Source organism: Scylla paramamosain, chromosome 23 (assembly GCF_035594125.1).
Source record: "Scylla paramamosain isolate STU-SP2022 chromosome 23, ASM3559412v1, whole genome shotgun sequence".
NCBI classification, from domain to species: Eukaryota; Metazoa; Arthropoda; class Malacostraca; order Decapoda; family Portunidae; genus Scylla; species Scylla paramamosain.
Window position 1 is genome coordinate 21,657,418 of NC_087173.1, and position 13,307 is coordinate 21,670,724.

At 44.2% G+C, this 13,307-nt stretch overlaps 1 long non-coding RNA gene across 1 annotated transcript in view; it reads right to left on the bottom strand.

The window, feature by feature from the left end:
* Positions 1-11,928: 11,928 nt before the first annotated feature.
* The window catches only part of LOC135112410 (uncharacterized), a 59,959-nt gene continuing 58,580 nt past the window's right edge, over positions 11,929-13,307 (bottom strand). The window contains exon 3 of the long non-coding RNA XR_010274354.1: positions 11,929-12,057. This is a non-coding gene — a long non-coding RNA (uncharacterized LOC135112410). The remainder of the gene's footprint in view (positions 12,058-13,307) is intronic.

Genomic DNA, 13,307 nt, shown 5'->3' on the forward strand with positions numbered 1-13,307 from the left:
CACCTCGACCAATACCACCACCACCACCACCTCGACGAATACCACCACCACCACCACTACCACCACCACCTCGACCAATACCACCACCACCACCACCTCGACCAATACCACCACCACCACCACTACCACCACCACCTCGACCAATACCACCACCCACCACCACTACCACCACCACCACCACCACCACGACCACCACCACCACCACCACCTTGACCAATACCACCACCACCACCACTACCACCACCACCTCGACCAATACCACCACCACCACCACTACCACTACCACCACCACCTCGACCAATACCACCACCACCACCACATACCACCACCACCTCGATCAGTACCACCACCACCACCACCACGACCAATACCACCACCACCACCACCACCACTACCACCACCACCACCACCACGACCAATACTACCACGCACCACCACCCACCACCACGACCAATACCACCACCACCACCACCACCAATAATACCACCACCACCACTACCACCACCACCTCGACCAATACCACCACCACCACCACACCACCTTGACCAATACCACCACCACCACCAATAATACCACCCACCACCTCGACCAATACCACCACCACCACCGCTACCGACCACCACGACCAATACCACCACCCACCAATACCACCACCACCACCACTACCACCACGACCAGTACTACCACCACCACCACCACCACCTCGCTTGACCCAATACCACCACCACGACCACCAGCACCATCACCACCCACCTCCTAAAAGCCACCAACGTTTCCTAACAAACAGTTCAAGGAGTCTGCTGTAAACGAGGCTGGACATCACCATGAAGAGGAGACACCCTGCACCTGTCACCACTCCAGACCACCTTAATAAATGTGCTGTGAGAAGAACAGTCTTGTCATTTTGTGAGAGGCATCAACACCCGACTCTCTGATAAAAACTCAAGAACAACTCAAGGAAAAAAATTTTGTCATTGGCTGCAAAACCCCCTTCACAAGATTCTGCAGGAGACAGACTTCGTACATGCTAAGGTTGATGGCCGCAAATTCCTGATGGAGAAAGAGAAGCAATGTTGCGGCAGGGTACCACTACGTTTTTGCAAGACATATATATATAAAAGGCATGAAAGGTGAAGCAGGCCTCCCCAAACATCGTGTATCTGGCTGAAGCTTATAATATATACGTAGTGTGGGGAAAAAAAGTTGAAAATCTATAAATAAATACTACATAAATATAATGATAAATGAGAGAGAGAGAGAGAGAGAGACGAGAGAGAGAGAGAGAGAGAGAGAGAGAGAGAGAGAGAGAGAAACTGTTAATCCGATAATTGGCGGACCAGCTGGTAGCGGTCGTACTCATGGGAATTCCAGAACCTGCCACACCTCTCTCTCATATATATATATATATATATATATATATATATATATATATATATATATATATATATATATATATATATTTATTTATTTTCCAGCATGGTTTTCAAAAAGTTACGTGTGTGTGTGTGTGTGTGTGTCCTACTGCTCTCTGCTCTGCTTCTCCTCCTCATGTTGCTCTGCTCCTCTTCCTGTTCTGCTCCTCCTGCAGTCCTGCTCCTCTTCTTTCTCTGGTGCTCCTCCTCCTCCTGCTCTCTCCTCCTCCTCCTCTTCCTGTTCCCTCTCTCCTCCTCCTCCTCTTCCTGTTCTCTCTCTCCTCCTCCTCCTCTTTCTGTTCTCTCTCCTGCTCCTCCTCCTCCTTGGTGTTGTTGTCAACATGTGTCAATACCAAACTCGTGTGTGCCTCTTCTGGTTCTCGTTCAAAGCGCTACATAGAACCAAAAGTAATATTTGCAACTCTCAAGTGTGTGTGTGTGTGTGTGTGAAGACAATGTGTAATGTGCTTCCAACTTTTTCCCATAAAATTGAAACTATTGAATCTTTCCTCTTTCAACTCTACGTAACGGAATTCTTTTTAATTATCTTTTCTACTCCAATCCTGTTTTTTTTTTTTTAACGCTGGAAAGGCTCGCTTCATGAAACATTAATTCATTTTAATTGCTAATACGTAAAACACACACACTCACACACACACACACATGCATGCAAACACGAAAACAAACAGGCATTCATGCCTAAATAATAAACCGTTTATTATTATTATTACTCACCGGCCTTGGTGGCGGCGGCGAAGGTTGCGCGAGCGATGAGCAGCAGGATGTGCAGCGCCCCCCCCCCCCCCCCGTCACCACAGGGGCCTACCAGCACCAGGAGGCAACACTAAGCGATCACAAGACACTCACAGGTGGTTGGCGCTAAACTAATGTTCGCTTGTACTAAAACTCTGCAACATTCCCCGCAACACTAATCTCGGTAAAAACATGGAATACTTTTTTTTCAAACTATAAGGGCGAAGCTACACAATTACAAGTCGTTCCTATGAACTTCCTCGGGCTGGGAGATGTGGCGAGCCACGGGCACTGAGCGTCAACTCTTTCCGTGACCTCTTAGTGCCACGCAGCCGACCAACGTGTCGCGCTGCCGTCAAGAGGCAACTAACTGATATATAATACCATAAATATATACTTTTAAGACGCGGTAAGAAACGATTTGAATATTATAGAACGAGGAGCACCAAGGGAAGCCCGTAGAGGGAAGAATCAGCCCGGCAGAACTCAGTGTCATACGCCTGGCAGTGCCGCCGAGCCCAGAAGACGTCACTAGACTCACTCCGGCACAGGAAAGGAAAGGCGAAGTGGAGGCGCCATCAGAATGGAGTGAGAGGGCAGTTGGCAGGCGGTCTGTAATACACACTTTGATAACGCAATGGTATGTGATGAGTGAGTTAAGGGTTTTGCTTCACTTTTCATCAATACACGCCAAGTAACCAGAATATTGTCCATAGCACTGCCAAACAATGCTGGCTGACTTGGCTGACTGAGTAGCGAGTCACGTGCTGAGTGAGTGCAAGGGTGATTCCGCATGCAAGACTCCCTCCCTCCCTCCCTCCCTCCCTCAAACTTCTGAACGATATCACTGTAAGCATCATCAACAACGAGTCTTCTCAGCTCATTAACTCGCCTTGTAACCTGTTTTCATGACGGTGCGAGTTTTGCGTAAATCCTCCATTAACGACATGGTAGTCAAGTCAATAAACACCTTTTAACTAATAACAGTTACACTTGCCTCATGCACCTGTAGTCCCTAGCAATTCCTCAGTAGCCAACTCACTCTTGGAACAACAACCTTGGAAGAGTCAGGTGGTGAGTGCGTGGGGGTCCCAGTGTGGCGTTGAAGGATGAACACAGTGCAACGGTCAAGTTCACTGTTGTTCTCCCTGCCTAGGATGACAATATAGCCCGACTGTCCTCACTTTCTTCTTTATTGAGTAGCGTGAACTGTAAGCTTCAATTACAATGTTTAATTCATCAAACAAGTAAACAAGTAGTTGCAGGTACAACACAATTGATAAATACATTTTGGGTGGCACTTTGCAAGTATAACATTAAACAATACACAAATTCAGTCAAAGCACACATCTTTTATTGCTGAGACTGGGTTTTAAATGGGGAACAACTACACCAGCCACAATAATGAAGCAGACACGCTGAAAAACAATTCTTGTCAAACTCGACTCTATCACCTACTATAATCACAAAATTAAGATCAAATTTAACCTAACTCTATGTAACAGACACCACATAAATATCAATAGCAAAATACATTACAAACATCTGGTCAACTCACCGATTCCTTTTAGCCAGCAAGGAAACTCCGCTTCAGCCTTCAACATAGTCTGACTGCCTGCCGCACACTGGCGACACCTCACGCTGACCTACCACACCTCAGCTCCTAACACCTGCCTTCTGCCTTGGTGGGGGAGGGGGGGAGGTAATGCGCGCGCACACACACACACACACACACACACACAACACCGTCACTTCCACTACCAGTAACATCATAAGCAACACAAGACGCTTAACACCACCACCACCACCGCCGCCGTCAGAGCTTAAATGAGGTGCCTTTAAAACAACTGAATGAGTTTAGCACTGTCTGAAGTGGCAGCGGGAACCAGGATGTGAGAGAAGGATGGGAACCCGATCACCTCTCACTCTCCCCTCTCCCAGCCCTCCCAGCGCTCTCCCAGGTGAACAGGTAAGACAAGGTGACTGACGCATCTCTGAGCCTGTAAATCTTGAAAACCAATATAATCTCATTAACCTTTCAGGCGTTTTACTTATTTATTTATCTATTTTTTTAGTGGTCTATAAATTTCAAACACATTTATTTTTTTGTATCATTCTCTTAAAGACAAAAACTTCTTGTCCTCCCGTTTTCTTTTTCAAGGTAAACTTTTTTTTTCTTTATCTTCTAATTGATTTTTTTTTTTTTCCAGAGAGGGAGGGAGAAACTGTGCACCTCCTGCCTTAGACTCGTCACCCTTGCTGGCCACCTTCCTCCCCCGGTGTGCTCCTCTCTCCCTCTCTCTCTCTCTCTCTCTCTCTCTCTCTCTCTCTCTCTCTCTCTCTCTCTCTCTCTCTCTCTCTCAGGAACATGTTCCAAAACACTGCGCCGCATCACCACTTTCAGAAGTCTCTGGTTGAGGCTCCACAAACTTTTAATGGTGTTTTTTACAGTTGTAGTGGCAGATTAACAAGATTTCTTTATTATTAACAAACGGAATGGTCTTGAGAACCAGGCTAATTATCTGTGTGGCCTTGGAAAACAGTCGTGGTGAGAGCGTCCACCATCACCACCACCACCACCACCAGTCCACGTGTCCTGCCCCACAGTTAATTAATCCCAGCATCACGTGGCATTCTAAGCAACACTGATAACTCTTCCTCGAGGTCCCTGCCATGCGTGTGTGTGTGTGTGTGTGTGTGTGTGTGTGTGTGTGGGCGGAGAGGTAGTAAGGTACAGACAGAAGCGAGAGAGGAAGGGACGTCTTAAACACACACACACACACACACACACACACACACACACACACACACACACACACACACACACACACACACATACACAGGTGCAGACAACAGCCGGGCGTCTCCTTGTTACAGGCAATACAAGACAGTAATGGCCCACTTTTGCTAATAAAACGGCAGCTGAGTGCACACCTGACTGCCGCACCTGAGGGCACATGTGGGGACAGCCTTGAGGGCCACACTGAAGGACACACCTGAGGTACACCTGCTCTTGTGCAATGTGTCACCTTTCCACTGATCTGCTGCATAACAGTGCCACCCTCTAGGTACAAAGGCAGGCCACAAGACATGCTAAGCGGGTCTCAGCCTGAGGTGATCGCGGCCCTGGTGGCCTACACGGTCACATGGGAGTGTTCGTTAGCGTACTAACCCTGACGCGGCGCCGAGGTGGAGCGCTTTTGGCTACGGGAAGACGTCCACTTGGTTGTGCTTCGCCTTCCATCAGTAACATAATTTTATCAGTGAAGTACAAACAGAAAACGAATTTAGATATTTGTTTGGTGCCGATCTGTCATTCCTCTATTCGTCTATTGCTCTCTGAGTCGTAAATATAATTAGTGTTGACTCCTTTCATTAACACACTTCTATGAGCCTAGTTATACAAGCTACATCACTTGAGCAAAACTGAGTAAGCTGCTACATAATAAACAATCAAACAACAACAAAAGTATGTCTGGTGAAGGACAAACAGGAAAATAAACCTTGCACTTCAGCCTTTCATCTCATAAACAAGATACATGTGAACTCTTTCAGCGCCATATTTCAAAGACCCTTATTATGGCTCCTACAGTGTGACAGGGGAAATGTATACGTACAAGCGATCTTATTTGCGTAGACTCAGTAATCTTGCTACACTGTGAACAGGGAAACATTATTTTGTCCGCGGAAGTGGAAACGATAAACTTAAGTATCTGTTTGGCATAGCTTCACCACTGGAGCCTTCTGAGCCAGGAACAAGATTACTGGGGGTTCTTTCTTCACCCTAATTATGCTCCCAAAAATGTAGGAAAAAAATGCAACCTATCTCATTGCCGCAGACTGAGTTATCTTAACACACCACGAATAAATAAACAACACAGAAATGTATGCCCAGCGGAGGACACACAGATAAATAAACTTTGAGCATTTGTTTGATAGAGACTCTAAGCCTTTCCAGTCACAAACAAGGCAAGTGTGGGATTCTTCAGCATCACCGTTGTAATTATAAAGCTTTGTCATGCCTCCACAACAGTACAACAACGATTCACTAAACTTGTTACACTATAAGAAAATAAACCTCTCTTACCGAACAATAAATATTTTTTAAACACTCAATTTTTTTTTTATATAATAGGGTTTAAAGTCAAGGCCAGCAAAAATAATAATAATAATAATAATAATAATAATAATAATAATAAAGGCTCACTGAGAATGCCACTCACCAAATTGACAAGAAAAGTTATCGAAAATTATAATAAAAATCATCTTATGTCTGCCGCGATTGGTAAACAAAAATAAATAAATAAATAAACAAATAAAAACACAAAAAGATTTGAATGTTGTGTAGTATCACTCTTTGCCCATAATCCAATTACTGTGCTCACTCGTATTGTATTCCACTAGTACTACATCCACTAACAACAATGATACTAACTGTTATAGCTGCATTTCCATCTATACTCAACTTCCTCTGCCTCTGTTACGATTTCCATCCTTAGGGTCACTAGAAACACCAACACGGCTGCCCGGACGGTCTTCACGCCCCAGCCACCCTTGCCTACCCCTTAAATAAAGTCAAAACAACAGCACTGGATCTGAATCAAGCGTACACACAATGCACAGCTTCTGGTGGACCAATGAACACGGCCCTAACACTTCAATGAAAACGAGACATGCCCGACACTTACCGCCACAATTAAGACACACTCACTTAACTGTTAAGTGAGTGTGAGTTAAAGTGTTAAGTTAAAGTGTTAAGTGTTAAGTTAAGACTTCAGGGCCACACAGTTAAGGGCTTCAGTTTAGGGGCACACTTCAGGGACATACCTCGCCGTCAGTCTTACCTACAGAGAGAAAGGAAGAGATATAATTAGCGAGTGTGGATGGAACGGGAAACAAGTCTTGAATGTTACCCTGTGTGTGTGTGTGTGTGTGTGTGTGTGTGTGTGCGCGCGCTGTCCCCTCACTCTCTCTTTCCCTTTCCACCTAACTCTTCACAAAATGGCAGCTGTGCGTGGTAGTAAAATGGTGAGCGGCTCTCTCTCTTTCTCTCTCTGACTTACGCATTCCAGTCCTTCACTATTATCTCCAGGCGGACAATTCACTATTAAAACTACATATTTAGAAATCTCCAGTTAGCCAATTAGAGCAATACTACTCGTGCTTTCCCCCAAATCTCCCACAATCATTTGCTAAAGTTATGCAGAAAATATTATAACGTAAAAAAGTATGTACGGTTTAAGGTGGGAAGGAAGGACAGAATACATACCATTAAATTACCAAATGCACTTGTATTAACAACATCTAATCTTCATAATGGCTGAAGTTACCTCATCTCCGTGCTCCAAGAAACATGATGCTCTCTCTCTCGCTCGCTCTCTCTCTCTCTCTCTCTCTCTCTCTCTCTCTCTCTCTCTCTCTCTCTCTCTCTCTCTCTCTCTCTCTCTCTCTCTCTCTCTCTCTCTCCACACAACAGTAACCAGTCCTCCCCCGAAAAAAGGTGGAGGCACATGACCAGTGAAACTATTCCCAGCGAGGCTCCATCACATGAGAAATTGTCAACACACAAGCACTGCAGCTTTACACGAGTGAGAAGGAAACCAAAAGCACGATTGCAGCAGAGGCGCTCTTCATACATTTACATACGCGTTGAGTGCTCATTGGCAGCGGCACCAGCATCACCAAGACTTGTGAGCACACCTGGCGCTTCTCTAAAATTGAGCATCCAAGAATTATCAACATTACTTCAGATTATTTTGTAGACGAGCGCAGCAGTTCCCAGCCATAGTTCATCAATACACTGCAAACCAAGGAATCGTTATTGACCTGCCTATGACCTACACACACTGGCGCTTCTCTAAAACCGGACATTCACCGATCATGAATATTACCCACTCTTCAGATTGTGTTGTAACCGAGCACATCATTTCCCAGCCACAGCTCATGGATACAGTGCAGGTCCAAGGAGAGGGAGTTTTCAATGCACTTCTCGTGATAGTTTTGGACTTGCATTTGAAGTGTTTTCTCTAGGGTCTGGTGACTTTAGTGAGCTTTTCTTTGCCAGTTCTTGTTGTCCTTGGCCAGAACCATTTTTAAGTCTTTTATCTCTGCCGGTTCCCCTGTCACCTGTCTTCTAAGGAACTGGTTCTCAAACAGAGTGGTGAATGACTCAGTAATCAGGTTGTTAGTGCCGAACTTTAAAAGATTGGGCAAATTTATGGGTGGGGATGATAGGTGAAAATAGGTAAGCTTAAAATTGGGACCGCCACGAGTAGGCACGATGACCTCTTTTTTCTTTACGATTTTATGGAAAACATGATAGAATATAAACTTTTTTTTATACTGGACCATATTACCATTTCGAATCGAGTCACATTGGGTTATTCTGTCCAAGGTTCTTCACAGCACTCCGAAGAACACCATCAAAAATGAAAAGTTCAGTAGTTTCTTTGTTAAATCATGTTATAATTTTGAGTCACATTGATTTTATATTCATTTGTACATCAGCCCGTGTGTGTGTGTGTGTGTGTGTGTGTGTGTGTGTGTGTGTGTGTGTGTGTGTGTGTGTGTGTGTGTGTGTGTGTGTGTGTGTGTGTGTGTGTGTGTGTGTGTGTGTGCGCGCGCGCGTCAATAATTGTTCTCGTGCATTTATTTAAGCAAGCTTTCATTACATTGGAATAACAGGATTAATAACAATCATCGAGAACACAAAAAGTCGCGTCATTTGAAAACAATGCACCGTAAAAAAAAGGTCATAACTCCTTTATAACAAAAATAAAAAAAAAAACGCTTAAATATTTTTGATAGCTGTACAATTCAATTACCAATGAGCTTTTTTTTTTTCCTTCATGCAGTGGGAGGGGAGCAATTAATATAAACGAGATTAAAGGAAAAGACCAGACTTTCCTGATCCACTGAAGAACGGAATGTTAAGAGCAAGATCCTTTCCTTATGATTCATGTAAATGTTGAGCTGCAAGATTGTTAAGTTAGTGGATTTGTTAAAAGAAATACACACACGCATGACACTACACTTATTTTTAACGATCTGTAAGGACAAGGTCAGATTGTTTTCTGGTCACTGAAGGACGGAAGGTTAACAGAAACATTTTCTTCCTTATGATACCTGGAAATTCTGAGCTGCAGGAAAGTGAAGTTAGTGGATTTATTAAAACACACACACACACACACACACACACACACACACACACACACATGACAGTATACGTATAATGATCTCTAAGGTTATAGTGAATCTGATAATTACTGAAAACTGTATCCTGACAATGCGCAATTCTGATTTATTTTCACTAGTTATTAACCTCTCTCTCTCTCTCTCTCTCTCTCTCTCTCTCTCTCTCTCTCTCTCTCTCTCTCTCTTTCTGCCGTTAGAGAATACGATGGTTTGCATTTTCCAGAATAAAATCATTCTCCTGCAGGTTGCCTGTTCAGCCACACCATTTTAGGCGGGTGCTGACTTCGCTATCCACTCCGCCCACCCCCCCCCCACTCCACTCCGCTCCACTACATCCACCACACAGCAGCCACACACCCGCCACACACCTGCCACACATCCACATAAATGAATTACGTGGAAATAGTGACATCACGTCTCTCGCACAGGTTATTCTCTACTCTTTCCAGACTAATACTCATCAGAATGTTCTCTTCTCCCACAGCTCAGCAGAGCGGTATCCTGTCACCTGCAGCCAGCCACGCACTTAAGGCCAATGATCAGAAACCCTGGGATCCTTCACTTAAACCTTGGTAATCATTAGGCATCTCAGTGAATGGGGAATACGCGGTAATGAGAGGTGGGTCTTTCACAAGCTCTCCTTTGCTCACTTCTTTCTCATTAGCTGCCCACTCACGCGTGTCTCATTGATGCTTTTTGAACTGAATTGTTGCAAGGATGATTAACGTCATGTTGAAGCGGTTACACAGCTAAGTGGCTAACTGTCTGGGATGTTGCTCGTGGCACTGGTGACCTGGCTTGCGACTTCCAAGTGTTTCGCGACCAGGAAAATGTTGGGAACCACTGCCTTAATCTCTAACTGCCTGGCGGTCTGACTTTCTGACTAAATATCTTGCTGACAGTTAAGATGGCTGGTTGGCAATGGTTGGATGACTGGTTGACTGAATGACTGGGCCCATTGTCCGGGTGGTTGGCTGGCTCCTTCACTCCAGGTCTCTCCATCTATCTGTCTGTCTGTCTGGCTGTCTGTCTGGCTGGCTGGCTGGCTGGCTGTCTGTTTAGCCGCCTCCCAGCCTACCTGTTTGCTCCCAGTCATGCTCAGTGTTTGACTTGCCTGCAGATTTTTTTTCTCTAGTATCATTAAAGCAGATGAGACTGCCTGGAATGCAAAAACGTATACTATTTAAAATATTAAGTGGTAATTAGTGCAATTTATCACCGCAAGAGCAAGCATCGCCGAGAGTGCCATCAGGAGAAACTATTCGCGTTCACAAAATTCCGATAAATATTCTGACTTGTATAAATATTCAGCTCTTTAACTTCTAATGACTTTATTTCCACTTTTTCTTTTCCTTCGTTCACTATTGCGCTACACATAAGGTACTGAGATACGTCCCTTTTTTCTTTATTTATTTTTTCTCTTTTTTTTTTCAAGTGTATCGGCACAAACAGTGTTAGCGTTATCTAACGTAATCTAAGCAAACCCATTTGTAAACCTTACCATTTCGATGAATTATAACGAAGTACAATAACTCCGAACGAAAAAAAAAAAAAAATCAAGCAATAATTTTCACGAAATATACACTTGGTAATTGCAAAAAAAAAAAGTCAACTATTTAGACCCTCTAACTCTACACACACATCATTAAACTTAACGAGAAAACGTGTCCAGATAAATAAATAAATGCATACTTTAGCCCAAAAAAACAGTAATAAAATACCTAACTAAATAAAGGGAAGCAAGCAGCGAGGCAGGGGGCCATCAGGCAAGGTATGGAGGGCGGCTCTCTCTCCGTCAGACTGGTAATGGTCGCTCCCTGCGGCCACACGACCCCTGCGTGACACACATATTTGAACAGACTTACCCTTTGTTGTGACTCGCTGTCTGTCACCTTTTTTCTTTCCCCTTCTCCTCTTCCTTCTCTTGCACAAGCTCCTCTTCGTCCTCTCCTCCTCCTCCTTCTCTTCCTTTAATACTTCTTCCTCCTCCTCTTTCGCCTAGTCCTCGTCCTTGTCCTCGTTTTCTTCTTCCTCATCCACCTCTTCCTCTAATACCACTTAGTCTTCTTCCTTCTCTCTGCTCTTCCTCCTCCTCTTCTTCCACTACCACCTTTCTTCTTCATTCCTTCCATCATCCCTTCATCCTCTTTCCCCGACATTTCTTCCTCCTCCTTCTCCTCCTTATCCTCCTCCTAATTTTGCATTTCTTCCTATAGTTTCATGTTTATCATCCTCCTCTTCCTCTTCCTATTTTTTTTTTTTTTCTCCATCTTATTCCTCCTCTTCCTGGTCTCCTCTCACCCTGCGATTCTTCCTTCTCTTCATATTCTTTCTTATACTCCTCCTATGCGTCTTCCTCATCTTCCCTACTTCCTGCATCTCTTCTTCTTGCCCATCCTTACTCTCCTCCTCCTTCTCCTCCTCCTCTTGCTCCTCCTCCTCCTCCCCCGCCCCCACAAAACTTAAGCATCCCGTTACATGCCTCCAAAACAGAAATTGGTTTTTGGACTTTTCTGCAACTTTTGTTAAGGAAGCAACAGGTTTTTTTTTCTTTGATTCTCTCTCTCTCTCTCTCTCTCTCTCTCTCTCTCTCTCTCTCTCTCTCTCTCTCTCTCTCTCTTTTCTTTCGTCGTGTTCTTATTTCTTTCGATCTTTCTTGCAGGTGTACATTGTGTGGTGTCCTTAGCCTCTTGTGTTACTGCAAAGAAGAAAGTTGGGCGAGTGATATTTCAAGGCATGTGGAATTCAACCTACTACCACCATCCTCCGCCGCCACCACCACGACTGCTTCCACTGCATTGCTCTTCCCAAAATATGCACGGGGATTTAAACCTCATTTAAATTCCTGGACTGGGTAAGTAAGAAGGATTTTTCTTTTTTTTATGAGCTAAGATATTTCTAAGCACCTCTCTCCTACTCAAGAAAGTCGCGTGTGAGTGAAGGAGTGGTAAGAAATAGAGTGATGTGGTTGTAATATTAAGATGAGTCTCATGCTTTTGATTAATGTGGTGGTGAATTATTTAAGAATAGCGTGTTTATTTGTCAGAGGAATGACTAATCTCTCTCTCTCTCTCTCTCTCTCTCTCTCTCTCTCTCTCTCTCTCTCTCTCTTGATAACTTATATAGCTAGTTTATTACACACAGAAACAAAGAAACAGAACAAACACACCCGACACACACACACACACACACACACACACACACTAGAGGCATCAATCTTCATAAGTGTTACACATGTGGACGTCGTTGATGAATGGGACACACGCCGCTCTAGTTTGTGGGCGCCGTGACATTATTTTGAGGCGACAGTAATGACAACCACCCACGCATGCACCCACCCACTCACCCACCCACGCACGCCAGCTAAACACGAACTGACGAAAAAGAAAAATAGAAAAGGAAAAAAAAAAAGTGGCGTTCCTCATCTTTATATTGCCTCGTAAATTGATGCGGTGTTTGACGCACACTGCCAGCACAGGGTACCGTTGCAGTGGTCATGTCTCGCGGTCTTGTTGTCTGGTTGTCTTGCTGTTCACTATGGTGTTCAATGGTGGCTGTGGTCTTTAAAAGTCTGTGCCGCTAAAGTTTTCGTTTTTGTTCAGCTCGAGAGACGCTCTTTCTCGCACCTTTTGCATTGCCATTTGAAAAAGGACGGATAATTATTTTCGTCACAATAATTTTCCCCTAAGGTATAACGCTTGTATTTGTTTAGCTAATGAGAAACGAGACTGGCATTATAATGAAGTTCGTGGAAAACATTTCATTGTATAGGAAAAAAAAAGTTAACCTGACAACACAATGAAAAGTGGAAAATTCCTCTCTCTCTCTCTCTCTCTCTCTCTCTCTCTCTCTCTCTCTCTCTCTCTCTCTCCACCTTTGCCTCGTTACTTGGTCATTACCGTGTTTTCGCTCCACACTCGCATCGTCCAACTAATCTGCATATATATT